The sequence below is a fragment of the Balaenoptera borealis genome (genome assembly GCF_965194805.1).
Source record: "Balaenoptera borealis genome assembly, chromosome: 7".
NCBI classification, from domain to species: domain Eukaryota; kingdom Metazoa; phylum Chordata; class Mammalia; order Artiodactyla; family Balaenopteridae; genus Balaenoptera; species Balaenoptera borealis.
In genome coordinates, this window is record NC_138864.1 from 65,417,683 (window position 1) to 65,442,773 (window position 25,091).

At 34.0% G+C, this 25,091-nt stretch overlaps 1 protein-coding gene and 1 long non-coding RNA gene across 20 annotated transcripts in view; one reads left to right on the forward strand and one right to left on the reverse strand.

The window, feature by feature from the left end:
• Positions 1-25,091, reverse strand: part of PHF14 (PHD finger protein 14) — a 201,271-nt gene that overhangs the window by 76,813 nt on the left and 99,367 nt on the right. The gene's annotated exons all lie outside the window — the stretch shown is intronic.
• On the forward strand, positions 4-14,028 carry LOC309631837. Its single transcript, XR_014246598.1, has 2 exons — positions 4-9,368; positions 9,682-14,028. It is a non-coding gene; the product is annotated as an uncharacterized lncRNA (long non-coding RNA).

Here is a 25,091-nt window from a genome sequence, read left to right on the forward strand (position 1 = left end):
GTAAAGTGATAAGAAAAGAACATTAACATTTAAAGATCACAGCAGCTCTGCACTATGTCTTATGAAACACACTAACAATACCATAGTAGATTCAAATAACATATGATCTGGTCCAAAGAGATAGATGCCCTAAACCTAAATGCCATGATCTTGTAAAGGTTCTTACTAGTTGAAATGGAACTATTTTATCATTTGAAACACTGAGTTGCCTCTTGTATTATTATTACTTTTAGTTGTCACAATAAATCTATCTTACTAAAACAAAAAAGAAAATATAAAAATGATGAGGGGTTTGCATTTATATAAGCAAATATGTAATTTGATTAATAGATGTTTTAAATAATAGCAGTTTGCTATTTTTTCATCAAATATGTCAACTTAACAATGCTTGAGAAAGCATGCAATATACTGAAAACAAGCACACCTAATCAGTACATTACAGGACTGGTTCTACTCAAGTACAGAGTCTCAGGGAGGAAATGTTCAGATGATTCTTATTCCCTGGGCCTATACTGCCTTCCTTTTTTTAAAGACTATATTGGAAACGTTTGGTTACAATTATGAAAAGTATATCCCTAGCTAGCTATTTTAGTAGATTTGTGCAACAAAAGTGACAGAGAATACACCTCATTGTAAAGACCTGGTCATTGATTATAAAACACTAATTTTGCCCAAATTTTCAAGTCATTCACTTGCATTTATTTTTCAAAACTTTCTTTAGTGTTTCTTGTATTTACTTCCCTACCGACGCATTTTCAGAGGAGAAATTTTAGATGCCTAGTGATTAGAAGTAACTTTCTTTTTGATTGTGGAAAACAAAATTTTATCATTTCCTTCAGATATTTAAATCTGTGTAGATGAGGTTAAATTACCAACTAGTCACACATCATAGAAAAAGTTCATTTCAATATTTAAGTATTAGAGAGATGTGTTTAATGCTTCTAAGTTCTACTGAGAAAAAGAAAGTGAAAAGTGGCACAATCACAGATAAATAAAGCACTACTATGGCATCGACGAGCTACCATGCCAAACTGAATAACCTCCAAAGAAAGGAAAAATAAAATTGTACAAGAAAAAAAGAATATAACGTGAAACACAGTTTTCAGAGAAGTGTACTTATCAACATATGAGAAGTAAACAGAAAGAAAAGAATTCCCTCCTTGAGTAACAAGGAAACAGACAGGAAGAGCTGAATTCCCTTGTTAAATAGTCACATGTGCTAACTTTTCTCAGTGCTTCAGGCTCCAAGTGATGAAATTTAAGCACATTCTAAATCTGATATTCTGAGAAGTGCTTTGCCTGCGGGTTAAGCACTACTAGATAAGCAAAATGAAAGAGGAAGCAACCACATCATTTACCACAGAAGTACATTTAAGTTTTAATTACATGCACAAACAATAGAGACTAGCAGACAACCCAAAGATTTACTTGTATTTAACACTGAGAGGAATGTAAATGTATATTGGGTTGGCCAAAAAATTCGTTCGGTTTTAAGTAAAAATAAAAGACATTTTTCATTTTCACCAAGAATTTTATCGAACGATTCACTAACTGAATGAACTTTTTGGCCAACCCAACAGATACATTAGGTGTCACAGAAATCTACTTTAAATTCTAATTAAATCTAAATTTAACTTTGAAAAAAACTAAAAAGCTATAACTAATATTCTTCCATCCTAAAATTTCACTTAATATTCAGAGTAAGCAACATGACTTGTCTTGGCTGCTACCTTCTTAGGACAAAAGACTACTATGTGGTCTTTTATATCAGAGTTGAAGTCTTGGCTTTGTATTTATTCCATATGCTTCTAATAAGCTTACTTACAAATTAATGTAGAAAAAAGGGAATTAACTATTTTCAGAGGGCTTCCCTGATGCAAGCACCAATGGTCTGTTATCCTGTATAGCTGGATGCCTACCAAGAAGAAGCACCTACTTTTGCCCCAATGAAGTCAAATATGCTAAAGGAGCATAGTTTGGTGAGCAGTATGCCTAATGATTAGAGCATTAGCAACACAGTCAAGACTGCCTAGACTCAAAACTCTAGTTCTACCACTTCCCAGTTGTATGATCTTGAACAAGTAATACTTCTCAATTTCCTCACCCATAAGATAGGGATAAAATCAATATCTGTGTAATAGAGTTTCCTTAACGATTACATGAGATAAACTATAGAAAGCATTAGCACATTGGCCCTTAATAAGCACTCTATAAATCTCAGCAACTAATATGAACAACAGTAAATTTATCAAACACTAGTAGTATTTACTGGAAGGAAAAAACTGTATTCTAATATATAACAATTTATATAACACAATTTCAATATATAATTGGAATAATTTCTATTTCATGATGCTTAGTGCCTCTGTACCTCAGTTACCTAATCTCCAAAATGGAGATGGCCATACCTCAGAGGACTGTTGTTAAAAACTGAGTGAGATAATACACTTAGAAAGCAGAGAATAGAGCCTGGGATATAGTAAGCATCTAACACTAGCATTATTTTAATTTCCAGTTCATACAGACTTTTAACATTTCTATGGTGTTCAATTAAAATGTTAAAAATATGAGATTCTAATACATTATTACCTAGATATCAAAATCCATCATCAACTCCAAAATTTATATCCAATCTTATCTACAAATTCTAATTCCATTAATATGTCTATTTTATATATCTGAAACTATAAAAAACCAACACAAATCAAAACCTTGTTATAGGAGGAACAGATGAAACAGGATGTTTCAAAAAAAAAAAAGAAAGAAAAACCAGAAAAACAGTATAGTTGGTTTCTAATACTAGAAGCTGGATTACGCTTGTTTCATATGATTCCAAGGATTGAAATTATTAAGAAGAGATATGTTAGCTCACTTGGAGAAAGAAATTGCCAGTGGTCAGAGCTGCCTCAAGAGGGAATGGGTTACTTATACACTTTTATCCCTGGCAGTAGCTTTTTCCCTGTGGCTTATTAGTGATACTGAGCAGATGATTCAAGTGTCAAAGAAGAGTGAGATCCTTTTCAGAACTGTATAGTATTAATACTTGTTTTGAAATTGCTTTGAGTTACAAAAGTTACAAAATCTGGGGAAAAATTGAGGTTGATGCCTTCATTTTATAGATGAGAAAATGACTATAATGGTAACTTAATTCAAGGTCATTCATCTAGCCAGTAGCAGAACTATGGGTGGAGTCCCAGTCTTTCTTAACAACAGATAATCCCTTTTGTGTAAGTTAACAAGTTAACAATATTACCACATTGCAATAGAAAATGAGTTTAAAATGACAAAAAATAAATTTTACTGAAAAATAAATGAGTGAAACGAGAAATATTTCATTGCTATATATGCTAGAAATTATGATGTTTACTACTCTAAAATTGCATACTCCAGAAATACCACACTTCACTATGTAATTAATGGTTACCATGTTCAGGCTTCTGTTTTCTTTAAATACAATTTACTTGTCTATAATGCATTTATTTTAAAAATAAAAAGAAAATTTAAAAATTCAAACATTGATAACATAACATAAAAATATTTATAAATCACACTAAGTTACTTAAAGGTTTAATGTTTTAATATAGATATGAAAATCAAAGAATGTCATACACTGACTATTAAATGTGTGAGGCAGGTTAGCTATTCCACATGTCTAACAAAATCATCAAATCAACTTAATTAAAAAGGAAAAAAATATACTGAATAAACATTTTCTTTTCAATCCAAATTTTATCAGAATACCACCTTAATAAGAAAGTTTCAGTGGCAGCTTATCTACTTTCATTATCCAAATATAAATATTTTGAATATTAAACATCTCTGTTCCAATTTTTACTAACAGAAAAGCATTCTTAAAATGTAACTTTTAAGTTGTTTCCTTCACAAGACCCAGTTTATTTTCTAATTTCCTCTTTAGAATCTAATCCTTCATGATGTACAATACAGCATCAATTTAGTTCTAAAGACATTAACTAAAATCACTGATCACTGCTTTTTATAAAGCCAGGTCTAGGGCATAAAGGGAACACTCTTAGTGTTAGGGATGGCCAAGTAACTCCTAAGAACAGTGGTATAAAGCATTTAATTTTAAATTTTAGACTCTTTTACCCTGAATGGTTCAGTAAATGTTCAAGACAGCCTTGGAATAATTGTATTTGGAGAATAAAGAACAGCTGGGCTCAACAGAAAATGAAGAAGCAGGAGAATGTATGGCCTGCTCTGAAAGTTAGGGAGGATTCTGGTAGAATTTCTTCAATGACTGGAGTTCGGGTTTAGGCCCTTTAATCAGGCAAGAGAAAAACCCAGAAGGTTGGAGGAATCAAGATACATTAGAGCTACAGAAAGCAGTTATACTCTAGCAATAAAAAACGTGGACAGCCAAGGCAAACAGAGTGGGATCCGAGGAGGCCTAATCAGAAGTGAGAAACATAGAAAGAAGGCAAGAGGAAACACTGAAGCAGCTAAGGTGTACAGAATAACATCATAGAGAACAGTGTAGACACTGAGAAAAGTCTTAAGTAAGCCAAAAAAATGGGAAAAAAAGAAATGGAGATCAAGAAATGTTATGATGGAAAATGGTTCCTCAATTACTCTGATATTTTTAATTTTCAAATAATGCACAGCAGGTATATTTTTTAAAATTTTTGAACAAAACTATTAAAATTATATGAATAAAAGTAAATATACTAAGATGCTATAAGATCATAGCGATTCAAACTTTTTTTATATTTTTGATTTTCTGTAAGTATATTTTTATAATGAACAAAATTTTAAAAATATACATGAAAATTTCACTTACCTGCCTTTAAATTTTAATTAATAGACTTTATTTTTTAGAAGTTTTAGATTTACAGAAAAATAGAGCAGCTATACAAAGATTCACATACACTCCCCCACCCCCATCTCCCTTTAAATTTAAATTTAAGTGTTAAAGTCATCATTTTCACATCATGGTGCCTTTGACAGATCAGGGGTAGAGAAAAATGAAGGCAAAGAATGCCAGAAAGACAGAAATAGAGGAAGAGACAAATATGCCAAGATCTGGGAGTGTTCACACTTTACTGATTCTTATTCAGTGTGATGATATGGAAAAAGTTGCTGAGTTAGATGCAATGGGTTTAAACAATGAACTTAAGAATGTGAAAGAAAGGGAGACTTTCAGATGAGGACTAAGCTAGCCTTAACTCTGCCTCTGCCAAATTCTACTCCACAGATTTAGAACCTACTGATTCAGAATCTCCAAGAATAGTTTTATGATTGTTGTCTGTAATTCTTCCTATGGGTGACTTGCATCTCTAGCCAAGCTGAGAACCACTATCTTAAAGTTTCAGCTAAAGGGCTTCTGGAACAAAGCAGTGGTTCGCAGAGTATGGTCCCCGAATCATCAGAATGAGCAACAGTTGAGAATTTATTACAAATATAAATTCTTGGGCACCACCCCAGAGCGTCCAAAGCAGAAATTCTGTGGTTTAATAAGCCTTTCAGGTGATTTCAATGTACCCTAAAGATTAAGAGCCTTAAAGTAGACTAAATTCAGCTGGTGTGAAGAAATCACAAAGAAAGAGGCATAGAAACAAAAGCTAAAAAAATAAAGGGAGGTAGGAGACAAATTACAAATATTCCACAACTTTACTTAAGGTGGACCAGTTGACATTCAACTAAGCAGAGACAAATATTATTTATACACATAGATACTTTGGTCACCAAAACAAAGCTTTAAAAAAACCCCACTGAATATTAAACAATCTCATCCTGAGGATCTCCTATGAGATAATTTAACTTCTCTGGACTCAGCCTGTGGTCCCACTAAACCAAGGACATCTACCCAATTCTTTCAGTTCCTCTGTTCTTATGGAACATGATTCCTTACCAGACCTTCAGAGACACAGAGACACAGTCATTTACTTAAAATAAAGGTAGGAAAATTAGGATTGGCTACTTGAGTTGTACAGAACAGATCTGTAACAGTTACTAGATCTATTTCCAGGGTTTGGATTCCTCTCTGTATTTATAATCACATAACTTTAAGTGCATTCTGAAAATTTCTAATTCAACAACTCCTAAAAAGAAATCTCACAATTCTCTATGTCATTCACCTATTGTATTTCTCTCCAAAAAATAAATATAGCCACTAATCTTTCTGTTATTGGTATCACCATTCTTTCAAATTAGTTATCTTAAAGTCGGATAGTTTGGTTTAACACTCCCCTTTCTTCCTTGCCTCCTCATTTTCGCTAATTATCTGCTGTAACTTCTAGTGTGAACTTATGTCTCCTGAAACTATTGAATCCTTTCCATTTATTTTTCCATCAGTCTAAGTTCTAGGCCCCCAAACTGGTCTATCTCCAGCTGCCCATTCATTCATCACACAGGCCACCACAATATCAATCTCCTAAAGGACTATTCTCCCTATTATCTCTTACCTTCAATGAATCCCCATTAGGACTCTTAAAATCTTTAGCCTGAATCCAGGCCCCAATCTACCTTTAACCTACATTACAAATGACTCCAAGGATCCCACGCTCTTTCTTTATTCATATTCATTCATTCTCTTGAAGGATTTGGTACCTCCCATCTCAATCTTCTGAAACCTGCTCATGCATACTTCAAGGTGCAACTCAAATGTCTCCTTGGTTTACATAAGGTTTCTCCCTCATCCTTTTAGGAATATTCCCATCATCCTCTAAATTCTTATGTCTCTTATATACCTTCCATATAACAGTTTGATGGATGAATAAATAAATGAATGTTAATATCCTTAATAAATATTAAATAGTTTAGAAAATAAATCTGATGAGAATAAACATAGGAATCTTATTTTTTAAACAATAGGGAGAAAATAGATTCCATACTTTCTTTACAAATGAAAGCTTCAAAAGCACAAATAAATTTCTGGTCAGAGTGCTCAAGGCTCTCACTACATGAAACGCAACTTTCCTTTTAAAAAGATCTACATTCACAGGTCATGTCACAACAAGGTTCTTGATATAATCAGGCAATTTTTCAATTCTTTAATAATTGACACCAATGAGTAAACTGACAAAAGAAATGGGTCTGGAAGATTCCAGTCACTTAAAAAGAAAGTCATTGACTGATATAATTTCACTTGGATGTGACTGAACCCCACCTATTTAGTCTTTCCTAGGCCTATCTTCCTTGTGCAGCTGTCTGTGTCCATCTGATTTACTGAGCGCTTACAGGGAGTGCCTAACAATTTCACTCAAAGCAGAAGTCCTCCTCCACTTGCTATTATTTGGAGAGAACATATTCAAAGAGTTACTTTTATGTAGTTCAATCTATCAAAACTGGCTAAATCACACTTAGGGCCCTTCATGTATTATCTTTGTACCAAAAAATGACATATACACACACACAGAATACATGAACAATATTATACTAAAGTCAAATCATACAGTTGTTTAATAGTATAGTCATGAGGTAATTTTTCTCAAACTTGCCTAAGTATTTTAGGAATATAGACATACATCAAGTACCTCATTAAAAAATGTTTCCAGAGTTCTGAATTTCAACTTTTAAAGAAACTATGGAGTATTCAGATAAGGTTCAGAGGAAAACTATAAAGAATTATGTAACTGATAGAGTATCTATGAAAGAAAGGCTGTAGAAACTGGGTTATTCACTTCTTAATTTTTTTCTAAATTTCTTTCTTTACTTTCATTCACCAAAGAATTAAAGTAAGGGTGTAATAAAACAAACTTTGGTTAAATGACAACATACCCTTGCCTAGCACAGAATTAAATATCAGAATAACCAGTCTGGGTAAGTGAGAAAAGGTATTGTTTTGGCAAGGGAACAAAGATCACAAGAACCTTTTCTCTTTGTTTTAAATATGCAGGGTTTTAAAATGAAAAAAAAAATCCGATTTAACAGTAAATGAATCTTTTGAAAAGTCTGGCAATTTTCAGAAGATTCTGGTAATTATTTCACTTACTGTGTTCTAGTTTCTAACTCTAGTTCTATTAACCAATAAAGTTAGTGTAAATCAAAATTGTAGTTGATAAAGATAAAAAAACAAGATGAAAACAATCTAATCCCAAATCTAATTCCTTTGTGTTTTTTTTGGGCGCACTGCATGGCTTGCGGGATCTTAGTTCCCCCACCATGGATTGAACTCTGGCCACGGCAGTGAAAGCACTGAGTCCTAACCACTGGACTGCCAGGAAATTCCCCCAAATCTAATTCGTATCTTCGAGTACTAAACGTTAAGAAGTGAAGTATAAAGGGAGCAATGTTATGTATCGTTTATGTATATATATATGTGTGTTTATATATATATTTATATATAAAATAAGAGTTATTCTTATTTACCAGTATAAAAAGAGGCTTAATGAGACTGAAAAGTTTGCCCACAGATAACATGTCTGTCTGATATCAATAAATCACACATGGTTACCAAAAATTATTTTCAGGGATTTAAGACAGCCAAACAACATCAGAACAAGAAGAAGCAGGAAATTTATAAAGTGAGCAATTTTATATATGGGATATACTACTACTACTATAATGGGTACAGAATTTAAAAAGATGTGACTGTGAAGATTAAAGGTCAAGAAATGTATGAAGAATTAAGTTTTTTGTACCATTTCCACTCAAGTGACCAGACTAAATGAATAAAATGTCACAGAATAAAAGTAGCTACTGTCACAAAAGGGAAATGTGGAAACCCAATGACATACAGTGACATGACACTGCAAAAGGTTTACTTATTTCCAGTACTTAAACAATGAAAAGACTTGTGCAGTTAATCCAGAAGAAGGAGTTATATTCTCTAAAACTAAAATGACAACTAAAATGATGAACAATCCAGATACTAGACTAAAAGTGTTAAAAAGTATAAACATTTCATTAAAACTAGTAATACTGTTAATAGGGCATGTAAGGACACAATTGTGCACTGTAATAGTCTCTTTAGAAAGAGTAGGATTATTGTAAGGACTTGATAACACAGAACCTGTAGAAACAGTATGATAATGAATGCTGAAGTCAAGAGGTCTGGGTTCTAAACCTAATTCACACTAACCAAGTGATCTTTTACAAACTATCCATCCAAAGAATTACAGAAAGATTATAGTATGCTAAATTTTATCCCAGCACTTGATATATAAAGTATAACCCTTCATTAAATTCACAGTCTGATGGAGGGGTCAAGTGAACAAAAGTGTAAGACTCTAAATAGGAGAGATTCAATACAGAGTGGTAAGTATTATTACCATAGAGGCCTATATAAACTGCCAATGAAGCATATCAGGTAGACTATCATTGCTTGATGAGTAGGAGAGAGCAGGTTAAGGAAAGGATTAACAAAACAAAACGGAAGATTAACAGAGGATTAAAGCAAGTGTTAAAAGGTAAGTAGGGGGCTTCCCTGGTGGTGCAGTGGTTGAGAGTCTGCCTGCCAATGCGGGAGACACGGGTTCGAGCCCTGGTCTGGGAGGGTCCCACATGCCGCGGAGCAACTAAGCCCGTGAGCCACAATTACTGAGCCTGCGCGTCTGGAGCCTGCGCTCCGCAACAAGAGAGGCCGCGATAGTGAGAGGCCCGCGCACCGCGATGAAGAGTGGCCCCCGCTTGCCGCAACTAGAGAAAGCCCTCGCACAAAAACGAAGACCCAACACAGCCAAAAATAAACAAATAAATAAACAAATAAAATAAAAAAAAAAGGTAAGTAGGAATTTATCAGGGAGAGAATACGTGGGGTAAAATTTGAGGCAGAAGGAAAGTACAGAGGAATTTTTAAAAAGAGTATGTCAGAAAATCCACATAGTTTGGTAGGTTGGAGTAAAGAGTACTTGTTGGATAAAAGTGACAGGGAACACCTCTTCTACTGTACTGTTATGAAAAGAGGTGAGGGAAGGGTGGTGGAAGAGAGATGCCTATGGATATCAATAAGGTTATATGTAAGTTACAGGTTCCATGTCAGAAAGTTTAGGCATTTCTGTCTGATGGTTTCTGTTTTCTATGTGAAGCAGGAGACGAGGTCATTTGTTAAATATGAAGAAGGAAGAGAAAAGGTGATGAAATAAGGAGCATGAGAAGAATGGAAATAGGCGCTGTCAGGAATGAAAGTTCAAGTTTCACATCAAAAAACAAAGCAAACAAACAAATCAAAAAAAAAAAAAAAGGTAAAGAAAGAACCACAGTGTCTTTTATTGCCATGGAATTACCCCAGAAGCCAAATTAGAAATTCTCTGTATAACTGATTCACTTTGTTATAAAGCAGAAACTAACACACCATTGTAAAGCAACTATACTTCAATAAAGATGTTTAAAAAAAAAAAAAAAGAAATTCTCAACCTGTTAATAATTTTCTTTCAGATTAAAATGGAAAGGAAACCCAGACCGTTAAAATTATAAAACAAAGTACAGCCTTATTTCCTCTGCTCTGATTAAAATTAGATTATGAGCTAGTCAGATCTAACATAACTGACTCTGCATTGCCCAAGCAGTTAAAATTAGCAAAAACTAATGGTAAACATACATATTTTCAGATTAAAGATAATTCGGATTTCAATGAAGTAGGTACTATCCTTAGAAACACAAGAGGAATGTTATGGGTAATAAAACTCATTTAAAAGTTTAAATATATCTTAACTCATAGAACAATACAGCCATGAAGAAAAAAATGAACTGAATTACTAAACAAATTATAATAAAACAAAGTATGACAAAAACTACCATCCCAATCTATTGGGTGGGCCAAAAGTTTCATTTGGTTTTTTCCATAAGATGGCTCTAGTAGCACTTAGTTGTTTTTAACTTCATTCGAAACAATTTTGTTAGAGTGTATGTGACTGCTGTTCTATCAGCGTGCATTTAAAAAAAGACTTATCAAAATTGGTGAATTTTTGTGTAGCCATTTTAACATTGAAGATGGAAGAAAAAAAGCAACACTTTCAGCATATTATGCTTTATTATTTCAAGAAAGGTAAAAATGCAACTGAAACACAAAACAAGATTTGTGCATTGTAGGGAGAAGGTGCTGTGACTGATTGAATGTGTCAAAAGTAGTTTGCGAAGTTTCGTGCTGGAGATTTCTCGCTGGACGATGCTCCATGGTCGGGCAGACCAGTTGAAGTTGACAGCGATCAAACTGAGACATTAATTGAGAACAATCAACGTTATACCATGCAGGAGATAGCCGACATACTCAAAATATCCAAATCAAGCACTGAAAATCATTTGTACCAGCTTGGTTATGTTCATCACTTTGATGTTGGGGCTGCACGTAAGTTAAGCAAAAAAAACCTTCTTGACCGTATTTCCACATGCGATTCTCTACTTAAATGTAATGAAAACGTTCCGTTTTTAAAACAAATTGTGACGGGTGATGAAAAGTGGATACTGTACAACAATGTGGAACGGAAGGAAGAGATCGTGGGGCAAGCAAAATGAACCACCACCAACCATACCAAAGGCCGGTCTTCATCCAAAGAAGGTGATGTTGTGTATATATGCTGGGAATGGAAGGGAGTCCTCTATTATGAGCTCCTTCTGGAAAACCAAAGGATTAATTCCAACAAGTACCGCTCCCAATTAGACCAACTGAAAGCAGCACTTGACGAAAAGCGTCCAGAATTAGTCAACAGAAAACGCATAATCTTCCAGCAGGATAACGCAAGACCACATGCTTCTTTGATGACCAGGCAAAAACTGTTACAGCTTGGCTGGGAAGTTCTGATTCATCCGCCATATTCACCAGACATTGCACCTTCAGATTTCCATTTATTTAGGTCTGTACAAAATTCTCTTAATGGAAAAAATTTCGATTCCCTGGAAGACTGTAAAAGGCACCTGGAACAGTTCTTTGCTCAAAAAGATAAAAAGTTTTGGGAAGATGGAATTATGAAGTTGCCTGAAAAATGGCAGAAGGTAGTGGAACAAAAGGGTGAATACGCTGGTCAATAAAGTTCCTGGCGAAAATGAAAAATGTGTCTTTTATTTTTACTTAAAAAACCGAAGGCACTTTTTGGCCAACCCAATAAATAAGGCTTTGATATTTTGTACATAAAAATAATGTAACTAAGCCAAGTTACCACTAATATCTGATGACTGTTACTCTAAAATATTAAATACGAATGATTTTAATTAAAATCTGTAGATTCTCTATTCTCTACAGTTATGTAAAGGGCATACTATGTCATAAGCATGGAACGTGGGACTGGGAACATTAAAATTAACTTAATTATTAAGATATGGTACTTATACACTAAGAATCATGGGTGGAACAAGAAATATAGACTAAATATAAAGGACTGAGAAGCCCTCATTCCAGAGAAAAACAGGTGATCATTTTAGATAAGAGCAAGTTAAAGTTAAAGCAAGATGGCATGAAACTAACAGGAAAGTTTTAGGAAGGAGAACTAGGTTATCTGGAGCTGTGAATAACTGAAATGAAGATAAAAAGACTGAGGTCAGGTTTGGAGGGCCTTAGAAGCCATGTTTTAAACTCTGGATTTACCTTGTAAGAAATGAGAAGCTTCTGTACAAATTTAAGTACAACATGAACAAATTCTTTATACAACTAGATGGAGACTGGTGACATTCAAACTAGTAAAGGTGCTGGTTACTGTAATAGACTAAGAGGGAGTTAATGAAGGCATATAACTTCTATTTCTATTCATTTAATCCTCACAGCAATTCTATGAGATAGGAATGATTACCATTCCCAGTTTATAAATGAGGAAACTAAGGCACAGAGAGTATATAACTAACTCAAAGTCAAAACTAATAACCACTGGCTGAGGATTAGAACCCAAATAATTTGGTTCTCAAATACAACTATTTGAACCACAGTTTTGCCACTGATAAGAACTAGAGTAAAACACTGAAACTATGAAAACCAAAAGTTTTAAGAAGGAACGTTGGTCACCAATGTTAAATGCTGAAATGAGACCAAATACGAAGAGTACATAGATAATTAAAAGGCCATTGAATTTAGCAATTCAGAGTTTGCCAGTGACTTCTTCAATGAAAACAATAATTTTTGCCTCTGTAATCAACCACCAAACATATTTTCAACTTCCTCAAGGTCCAATCACCAAACATGTATCCAACTTCCTCAAGGTCTGAAACACTACACAAAAGGTACAACATTGACAAGTAGCTTCAACATGCTTGAAAATTTGCATTCTCAATACTTAAAAATTAACAAAATAGTCTCTGTAAAACGAATTATGTTTTTAAATCAACAGAATTTGACATATACTAGTAAAGCAAAATAACATTTTTATATTATGCTAATGCAAAAATGTAAAATAAAAAATTATTTTTAAATGACATAGTAACTCAGATCTTTAAAAATATTTCAAGCAAAACTGCACAAAGATCATCTAAAAGGCAAAGACAAATAATATGCACTGCCTGCCTAAATAATGTATGAGATATTAGTTGGTTATGTCATAATAACACATATTAGTTTTTTTCAGACATAAATATCACAACATATAAAAATTAAAATTTCAATTTTGCAAAAAGTACCATTAGCAAGCAAAGTACACATACAAACACACACACAAAATACCTGAAAGAAAACATCTGCAACTTATACAAAGATATGTGATAAACTCATTTTTAAAAAAGAGAAAGCATCTCAATAAATAAAGAGGCACAGGATGTGGAAAGACAAAACATGGATGAGAAAATCCAGATGGCTAATCAATATATGAATAAACACCCAACCTCACAGGCAGTCACAAAATAAAATCAAAATGTCAATTTCTACCCACCAGACTGTCAAAAACTTATGCAATAACGTCCTCACACAATCATGTCTATTGGGAAATGAAATAACAATATCCATTAAAATGTAAAATATGCATATACTTTGGTCTAGCAAACTCAATTTGGGATAGAAATCAAACAGAAAAAAACCCATGAATTTCCACTTATAGGGAAATACTACAATTAATTATGGTACATCCACATTATTTTGTAGCTATTTAAAAGACTGGCTTAGTTCTATATTTACTGAAAAAGTCCATTATGTGTTCTCAAGTTAAAAAAACAAAACAGAACAAATTTCAGAGTAAAGCCTACAAAAGCTGTAAAAGGGAGAGAGGGAGGAGGCCAGCCAATGGGCCCTGAATTTTTTGTTTGCATGTAGAAGAAAGAAGTATGGATGATTATACACTAAACTATGTCTGTTACCCCGAATGGACAGGGTTTTGAGTAAGTAGGGTGAAAATAACATTCCTCTATACACTTATTATTTAAGTGATTACAAACAACATATATTGCTTTGGTACTTAAAAAACAATCTGATAAATTGTGTTCTAAATCCAGTATGACAGTATCTCCAAAATAAAAGGCTATCTGTATATGCAAAACATTTGTTTTACTAATGGTTTTTATTTATTTTTTCCAGAATATATGTGTATTGTATGTGTGTATATATTTTCTTCCTGAACATGTTTAAGTTTTGTAATTATTTTTAACTACATTTTTAGCAAATAGTAATAGCTAAGGAAATAGCATCTTATAAAGTATCTTTTTATATCTTACTTATGTAATGTTACAATCCCAAAAAACAACCATAAATTGTGCTATTTTAGGTCAAATAATTCTGCACAGATCTCTGCTTGAATCTACCTACTGCCATAAAAGGACTTCCCATCTTCCTGAGTATGCTTACAAAGTCTCTTTTCTCTTCTGGAATGTCTTGCTCCATTCTTCCCTACTTGCTTAAACCTACCCATTATTTTACAACTTCATTGGTTTTATTGCTTACCACTGTTTTTTTTAATTTCCCAATTATCTTTCTGGGTAATCCTATACTGAGTTCCCATTAAGTGAGAATTTTCAGAAAAGACATTTCTATGTAACAAATTTCTGTGGCTTTCTGGTCCTGATGATGGAGAGTGGGTGGGTGGTGGGACGGGGGTGGGGGGGTGAGGAAGGGAAGGAGGAGAAAGGAAGAAGGGAGAGGGAAGGAGGGTGAGACAGAGGGGAAGAAAGGAAAAAAGGAAGAAAGAGAAAAAGGAAAGGAAAGAAAAATAAAGGTATTTGTTCAGTAAGGTATACTTTAATTATATCACTAACAAGCTCCTAAGTCATTTTTAGTTGAAAACATGTATCCACACTGCATATTGTTCTGATTAGTTCTTTTGATCTAGATAACAGTTTGAAGATAAAGAATTGTTGAACTCAATGTAAACCCTTCCATTTTGTGACATTTGGAAGAAAGAGCAGCAGAATTAAAGCAGGTCAAGAAACTAAATATAATGGACACTTAACAGAGTTCATAAAGAGTGACAGTCTCCTATTTAAAAAGTTAGTCAGCTGGGAAAAACGGCATACTAAGTGAGAAATTCCAAGTCAAATTTCCATTTCTTTAGTTGAAATTGCACATTTTATGAATATTCTTATAATCCTGGGGGTTGGGGGGGGGGACCAAAGTAGTGTTTAGTCAAACACTATCTGATGTATCTTTTTTTCAAAAGTGAGATTTTAAGAAATATGTATTTGCAAAATAAATTCCCAAGTTTTTGTTTTTGTTTTTTAAATAATTGTGTGACGGGGCCCATATCCAGGCACTCCATATTAACATTAAAACTGAAAGTCCAATGCTGCAAGTCTTACAAAATATATTTTGGCAAGTTTCTTTCTCTTTCTCAGCATGTTTTCATAGGTGCAAAAAAGCTTTGTACTACTTTTATGTGGGACAACTTTATGACTTCATTCCCAATAGAAATGTGTCCTCTCAAAGTTAATAGGCATTGATCTTTTAGACCAGTGATATTCGTACTTTGTTTCCCTGTAAAATCAGCTCTAGTAATATACATCTAAAGTGACAATAAAAAGTAGGACACTTTCTGGGTTACATGCAATACGTGCAGTCTATGTAATTACTAAACAAAGCTTTCCTATTTATTGACATGTCATTTCTGATCAAGAGTTACTAGGAAGAAAAAAGAAGAGGGGAGGACAATGGAGGAAAAAAACTAACTTTAAAGAACAAACAACATTGTTTTAAAGATATAATAAAACTAAATGATTTGTCTATCACAGTTAACATAAAATGTTAAGGGGTAAAAGCCATGTTCCTAAAACAAATTTAACTTATTTATTTTGAAAACAGATTCCTGTAATAGAATTCAGTGCTTGGTCACTCTTCCCCTACATTCCTATCCTAAACTTTGGTTTCTTTTTAATGAAAAAAAGGAGTCAGCAAAACAAAATGCCACCATTAAATCATTCTGCAACATTTTGTGTCAAAAATGTAATGGGAAATGCACACATCAAGGGAAAGGTTACTGTTCTTCCAGAACATCTTTTCACTTGGTTCATAGCTCATCCTTCTACATAACGGTGCAGGCACTACTGATGGTATTCTCTCTCAGTTTAATGTGGCATTTGAAGGATTATGGCATTTTCAGGAAACCACAGCGCAGTGATTTTAGTGGTTATCTGACTGAAAGTGATACTGTGACTTAGAATAACTGTGCTGTTTATGTGCAATGGTAAAAGTCAGCTACCAAGTCATTTCACAATGTCAGCCTAATTCTTGACTGTGTATTTTCTTACAGGAGGTCAGTCTAGAAAGTGAGGCCAGAATTGGAGAAAACTCTTTTTAAATGGGAGCCTGCTGTATACAGGTATACTATATTTAACTTTAAATCCTATTAACTGCATTGTAATAGGAAGATCTAATTCAGAAATTTATAATATTAATTCCTTCCAGTTTAGGATAAATGTAATTGCTTCTTGAAACTGTTTCACAAAAAGGATTAAAATGAAGAATTAAAAGAAAAATTAAGAATTAAAATGAAAAGAAACCATACATCATACATGTAAACCTATGAGGAGCTATAAAGCTACAGTAAATATGAGATATGCTATAAATATCCAGATAACATGTTATTTTTATCTACAAATGTTTTAGTCTATTTAAAAGCTCAATCTATAATATCTTGTTTTACAGAGTTTAGAAAAAAAAAACCTTTTCAGATTGAAAGAAAACATTTTCTACTATAAACCATTCCTCACAAACCTACATCTCAATTAGTAAAAAATGAAAAGTGGCTGCCTTATAATTAACTCATATGTTGCTGGTAGGCTATGACCTATAAAGTATATAACTGAATTAAAATTAGAAAAAATATTATGGGTTAATAAGACAATAAAAAATAGCACTGGGCTTCCCTGGTGGCGCAGTGGTTGAGAGTCTGCCTGCCGATGTAGGGGACATGGGTTCGAGCCCTGGTCTGGGAGGATCCCACATGCCGCGGAGCAACTAGGCCCGTGAGCCACAACTACCGAGCCTGCGCGTCTGGAGCCTGTGCTCCGCAGCAAGAGAGTCCGCGATAGTGAGAGGCCCGCGCACCGCGATGAAGACTGGCCCCCGCTTGCCCCAACTAGAGAAAGCCCTCGCACAGAAACGAAGACCCAACACAACCAAAAATAAATTAATTAATTAATTAATTTAAAAAAATTAAAAAAAAAATAGCACTGTTGGTGGGAGGTTTATGCTGTAAATTATTCAGAATCCCAGAATTTCTTTCTCTTTTTCTTCATTCTTATGGTATAATAAAATCATAGAATGTGAAAATTAAAAAGGATTTTCAAATCAATCTAACACACTGCTCATTTTATGAATGAGAACACTGGTTCCCAGAAAAGTTATCTGCATCCTCATGGTTGACACAGTCTTGAACCTCCCAATTTTAGCCCTATACCTTCCCCACCATTTTTCCCGGTTAGTTACCTAATTAAGTTGTCAAGTGAGGTTCATTTTTTGAGCCTATTAAGATAAATACTAAATGCACTACCACAAAAAAAAAAAAAAGAGAGAGAAACTGTCCTTAATAAAAGAAAATTATATTCTTGGTTTTCCTAATTAACAACCTCTCCATATAGGTCAACAACATTAAGTAGAAAAGTAGTTATACTAACGACACATACCACATCTAAAGAATAAGTGAATCAGGTGAAATGAGGGGAAAAATGAGGCTTGAAATCTTCTCATTTTTATCTTTAATCATAAAATAGAGATAGAAATATGAAAGCATTGTTCAAATACAACGTTATAATACGCACATACACACACACACACACACACACGCGCGCGTGCCCACGTCTTAAAACCTGAACAAGATCACGCTAAGGTTATATAATTCTGAAGTTATGTATTTCTTGAGATTTAAGTCTCCGTTTCACGTATGCTGAAGAAGGAATCAACTTGATGCAAAACTCCTCAACTAAGGAACAAACTGACATTTATTTTATGAAGATTCTGAAATAACAATGTTCTTATTTGCTAAGCTCACTAAATTTCAAAGGACTGCAATTCTTTGTCTATTATCTTGTATTGTTCTACTCATTTAAATGACCTCTCTTCTCAAAACAAAACAAAGCCCTCAGATCACAGGTAATCAAGAGGCTGACTATCTGTGAGGTATATCTATTCTCCAAATTTAATCTACCAAATGTAATTACACTGTGCTGTCATCTTTGTTCTTTCCCCCACAACCGGTGGTTAATGCAAATACTCACCTCTCTAAAATTTCACATCATTGTGCCTATATACTCAGATTTCTTCATCTATAATTAGAGCGATGTGTGTTGTTCTTCAAGACAGAGGGACTACAAAAGCATTTAGTAAATAGATGATCACAATTAAAATTACTAGTGACCAAAAAGGTAAAAATATAGATGGCATCACAGATCTTCACAAACAGCAACTTCAATTAATATATATAGTATTATGTATGTATCATATGTGTGAATTAAATATGTACACATATGCCATTTTAATATGTGTGTATATATAACATACAATGTAAATATATTATATTCATTCATATACATAAATGAATATAATATTCATATACCCTTCAATCTTAAAGTTATTTGTAAAAGACGTAACTTGCACCTTAAAAAGGACAGAGTATATTTCGTTAAAAGTAAATGTTCCAGGGACTTCCCTGGTGGTCTGGTGGTAAAGAATCCGCCTTCCAATTCAGGGGACTTGGGTTCGATCCCTGGTCAGGGAACTAAGATCCCACATGCCGCGGGGCAACTAAGCCTGTGTGCCACAACTACTGAGCTGGTGTGCCTCAAACTACAGAGCCCACACACTCTGTAGCCCACGCACCACAACTAGAGAGAAGCCCATGCACCACAACTAGCGAGAAGCCTGCACACCACAATGAAGAGCCCACGCTGCAGTGAAAGATCCTGCATGCCTCAACTAAGACCAAACACAGCCAAAAACAAAATAAAGAAAAAAAAACCCCCAAAAAACAAAAAAACAAAAAACACAAATATCCCAGAGATAAACATCTACAAAGGTCAGATTTATTATGAGTGCTATGATCCTCATTTAATATAAATACAAATAAAGGATAATTTAATAACATCTAAAGTTAAAAAGGAAAAGTAGTTATTTAAATAAGTCCTTTTAATATCAAAGAAAATCAAATAGCATAGTTAGAAGAATAAAGATTATAGCACTGCAATCTCAACGAACATCAAATAGTCTTGAAAACCGTAATATAAACAGAACATCAGATATGATCTTGAAAGAGATGTCATCATTTAGCCTGAAATAAATACATTTATCAAAGGCAAGTTTTATTCTACCAGGGAGCTGAAATGTAAATTTATGTTGAGACTGTATAGGTTAAGAGCATAGGCTCTGGAGCCAGACTACCTGAATTTGAGTATCAGTTTCACTACTTTCTTTTGGGAAGTTACTTAAGCTCTCTATGCCTTAGTTTCCCCAACAATTCAAAGGAGATAATACTACTGCTCACCTAATAGGGAAGCTGTAAGGATTAAATGATTCAAAATGTATACATGAGGTACGTGACCCACGGTAAGCATTATATAAATGGTTTATTACAGTTGTCATTTGCATATACAGGGCATTTACAATTCCCTAACACTTGTGCCAAGCCACTCATTTGTATTTATCTCAATTAATCCTCCAACAATCTATGGTTTAGGTACTACTGATTATGGTTATTTTACAGATAAAGAAACTAAGCCACAGGGAACATAAAGGCAGAGTTCACAAATAACAGAAACAGGTTTCAAACCCAGCGGAGTGGCTATAAATCCCCACTTAATCATTCATTATATAAAACTGTCTCCCAAAATGTAGAAAGACTTTAAAATTTAATAACATTTAGGCTCTTCACATAAATTTAGCAGGCTTGTTTTAAAAACATCCAATGTAAAATATGAAGCTGAAGAAGGAATAAAATGGGATAGTTTGTTCACATTTCAAGACTCACTTTAATTAGAAATATCTCTTTTATTAGAAATTCCTTTGTTAAAGAAAAAACATATTCAGTGGCAGCTGTTCAAGATGGTATGGCAGGCTTTATTTAGGACCATCATGATAGATTTAAGAACCACTGCAATGGGATTTTATATTGGGGGAGAAAGATTGGGCTCAACTCTGAATACAGTACGGGCAAGTGGGAATTTATAGCCAAAGAACATGGTGGGGATCAGCGGATAGAAAATTAGTAAGTGGAAACATCAAGGCTAAGGGGGTTCTGGCTAAACTGACCTAAAAGGATTTTTGCTTAAGACAGGCCAAGGTGATCAGAATGGTAGAGGATGAGGAACCTGATCAGATATCTAGGGTGATCAGATATCAAGGGTGGGGGGTTCTGGTTAAAGTAACTTAGCAGGGTTCTTGCTAACACTGGACTTTATAAGGAAATATACAGATGAGCTTAGGAGAAAGTTCAGTAACCTGATTAAAGTTTGGTCTAGAAAAGAACCTTTGTTGCCTTTAGTGCATTAAAATTTTTTTGAAAAAAACAAAACAAAAACCAGAATCATGTATAAGAATAATATTAAGATGAAAACAAAAAAAGGATCAGGAAAGGAATAGGCTATGAGGAACCAGTGACAAAAGAACATTTGCCATGGTTGTCTGGGGCTGGGGTGGAAGCTAGGATTGACAGTATAGAGGCACAACACTTTTTGAGGTGATGGAAATTCTCTAAAATAGGATTGTAGTGATAACTGAACACTTCTATAAATTTATTAAAAATTACTATAGTCTACACTTAAAATGGATGAATTTGTATGGTATGAAAATGAGATCTCAATATAGTTATTTTAAAAAAGAAAAGAGATATTTGCTCTTTATCAAAGGAAGTACGCTTTATCAAAGGAAATGACTTATTTTCCACTCCTCTCTAGCTAAATGAGAGAAAGGGCAACAAGAATGGCTTCCACTCTAAGAGACTTGATCATTAATCATACTCTACATAGTTACAGAATACTCTAGCAAGAGATTCTGAAAGTAGGTGTTTACAGGAGAGCTGTGACGGAATGTAAACACATAGGCAGTATCTATTTCGGAACTTGGAACATCACATAACCTTTGAATATCAGAACTAGTGTGTTAGACCTCAGAGATGATATAGCCTTGACATCTTCTCCAGTAAAATAAGAAAACTGGGATCCATAGAGATTAAGTGACTTGCCAGCACTGGCAAGTGACAAGCTTGGACTAACTAAGATCTCCTACGCTAAGTGAAGTAATCGCAGTCAATGAGAAACCATTATTTACCACTCTTTTTTGCTGTTGTTTGCAACATATATATACTATTTTTAAGTTTGTTTTTCATAATTAAAAATGAAAAAACCAATCAATTTGGACTTATTTAAAGAAATGTCTCTGCCCTCAAAGAGATTACATACTATTTCAGTGTATAAAGCTGCAATACATACAGATTTAGCAATGCATCAGTAAATAATTTAATAAGCATTTATTCTGAATTAACTTCTTGTGCCATATTGTATAAGACTATGAAAATCATCATGACTAAATAGAAGGCCTGACCTAATCTAGTGAAAAAAGTAAAAATTCATAGACAATTTGCAAGCAAGTGGATAACAGCATGATGTGGAATTTTATGTGGGCCCCAAGGGCAATCAAAGTAAGAAAAAGATCATTATGGGATCATGTAAGTCTGGAAGGATACATGAAAGAAGTAAATACTGACATAGTCTTAGAAGGAAGAAGAGAATATGATCCGAAATATTATAGGAAGCCGCAAAGTCTCAAGCAAATAGTTGTAGTGCACATTCAAAATAAAAGCAAGACTAAAGAAAAGAAGCAACTTCCAACTGAAATGAATAAATTGCTTGAAAAACACAGCTTACCAAAACTAACATAAGACAAAAGAAAAAATTTCAACAGCTCTATTACCTATTTTTAAAATTGAATTAATTACCAAAAACGTCCCAACAAAGAAACTCTGGTCCAGATGGTTTCATTGAGGAATTCAATGAAAACTCAATGAAGAAATAAAATCAATCAATAAATGCTTTAAAAAAAATAGAGTACTTTGTAACACCTTTTAGAAGGCCAATATAACCTGATAACAAAACCTGATAAAGACTTAAGAAAAGAAATTAAAAGAATAATACTTTCGTGAATAGAGACACAAAACCCTTATCAAAATATTAGCAAATGAAATCCAAAAAAAAAATACACATATAAAAGAGGCAATACCTCACGATCAGGAGGGGTTTATCCCAGGACTGTAAGGCTGATCCAACTTTTGAGGCCTCTTTCCGTCGGGGATGGAAAAGCCAGACTGAAAGACTGCTTGTGCACCTCTGCCAAGCTCTCCTCATTGAGGGGTCTTAAAGACACTTTGCTCCACTGACTCAGCACTTTTCTACTGCCTACCCCTTCTCCTTTTCCTCCCCTCCAGCCCCTGGGTCCATTAAACAGCAAGGACCTTCTGTCCAGGCTGCCTCAGTAGTGACCTTAATGCCCCACCCGCTCCCCATTTTGGCACTGATCCACTAGACCCTTATTAGTGGGGGGAAATGGAACATTACGGGAACCAGCAACCTTTCCTGTTTGGCCTCTTGCTTCTACTACTGCAACAAATTAATAATTTTAATTGTAACTTTCAGCTTGGCTTGTGATCCTAATTGACTACCTCAACTCCTGGTAGCTCTCAACACTTGCATAAACAGTTAAAAGAAATCATATTTTATTCTTATACAATAGCATCAGAAAACATTAAATACTTAGGAATACATTTAATAATAGACATACAAGACTTCTACAATGAAAACTACAAAAACATCCAATGAGAAAAAATAATGGATATTTGAAAATCTGAATAAATGTAGAGATATACCTAGTTCATGGATCAGAAAACAATACTGTTAAGATGTTAACGTTCCCCCAAATTCATCCATGTATTCAACACAAAGCTAATCAAAATCCCAGTAGGCTTCTTTTGAAAAATTGTGGTTAAATATACATAAAATTTACCATTTTAACCATTTTTAAGTGTGTATTTCTGAAGCATTAAGTATTTTCACACTGTTGTGCAACCATCACCACCAACCATCTCCAGAACTTTTTCATTTTACCCGACTGAAACTCTGTACCCATTAAACACTAACTTCCCAGTCACCCTGCTCCTGGCAACCACCATTCTATTTTCTTTCTCTATGAATTTGACTACGTATCCCATATTAAGTAGAATCATACAATATTTGTTCTTTTGTGACTGGCTTATTTCACTCAGCCTAAGGTCTCCAATGTTCATCCATGTTATAGCATGTGTCAGATTTCTTTCCTTTTTATGGTTGAATAATATCCCACTATACACATATATCACACTTTGTTTATCCATCCATCCATTGATGGACACTTGGGTTGCTTCCACCATTCGGCTACTGCCAATAATGCTGCCATGAATATGAATGTACAGTACCTCTTTAAGTCCCTGCTTTCAATTCTTTTGGGTATATACTCAGAAATGAAATTCCTTCTTCTCCACATCCTCCCCCAAACTTGTTATTTTCTATTTTTGTTTGTTTGTTTAATAACAGCCATTCTAATGGGTCTGAAGCAGTATCTCATTGTGGTTTTGATTTGAGTTACACTAATGATTAATGTTTAGCATCTTTTCATGTGCTTATTACTCGTTTGTATATCTTCTTTGGAGAAATGTCTATTCAAGTCCTTTGCTCATTTTTAATCAGGTTTTTTCATTATTGCTATGGATGATTTGTTGTGCTTTTTATACTCTTGATATCAATACCTCATCAGATATATGATTTGCAAATATCTCTCCCATTTTGTGGGTTGCCTTTTCACTCTGTTGATAGATTCTTTTGATACACAAACATTTTTAATTTTGAATGAAGTCCAACTTATATATTTTTGTTGTTGCTGTTGTTGCCTGTGCTTTTTTGGTATCATACACAGACTTTCTTCTTTTTAATGAAAATAAAAAGCTCTTTCTAACACTCATTTGAAAATGCAAAGGATCCAGAAAAACAAAAGAGCTTACCATAAGGCCTCAAGAATCAAGACAACTGGTACTGGCACAGAAAAAGTACATAGCTTGATGGAACACAACACAAAGTCTAGAAATGGACCCTCATTAAAAAAGTTGATTGATATTTAACAGTGGAACCAAAGCAACTTAATGTGGAAAGGCAAGCGTTTTCAACAAATGGTGCTAGAAAACTGGAAACCCACATGGGATAATAAACAAACCTTCCTTAACTCTACCTGAGACCATAAAAATTAATTTCTGATGAATCACATATCTCGATATAAAAGATAAATCATAAAGCTTCTAGAAGAAAACAAAGGAGATAATTTTTGTGACCTGGACCTAGGCCAAGACTTCTTAGATAGGAAACAAAAGCAATAATCATAAAAGTTGCTAAATTGGACTTAGTAAAATTAGTAACTTCTGCTCTTTAACACCATTAAGAAAACGAATAGGCAGGCCATAGATAAGGGGCATATGTTTGAAAAACATGTATTTGTAAAAAACTTAAATCCAGAACATATTAAAAGCTCCTATACTCAATACTAAACATACAACCCAATTTTTTTTTAAATGAGCAAAAGAATTAGTTCGCAAAGGAAGACATACAAATAGCCAGTGAGCACATGAAAATGTGCTCAACATCATTATACATCAGGGTAATGCAAATTAAAACCACAGTGGGATTCCCTCACACACTCATTAAAATGGCTGACATCAAATAAATACTAAACATGCCATTTATATGAAACTCTACAAGAGACAACTTATAAGGGAAAAAAATAGAAAAGT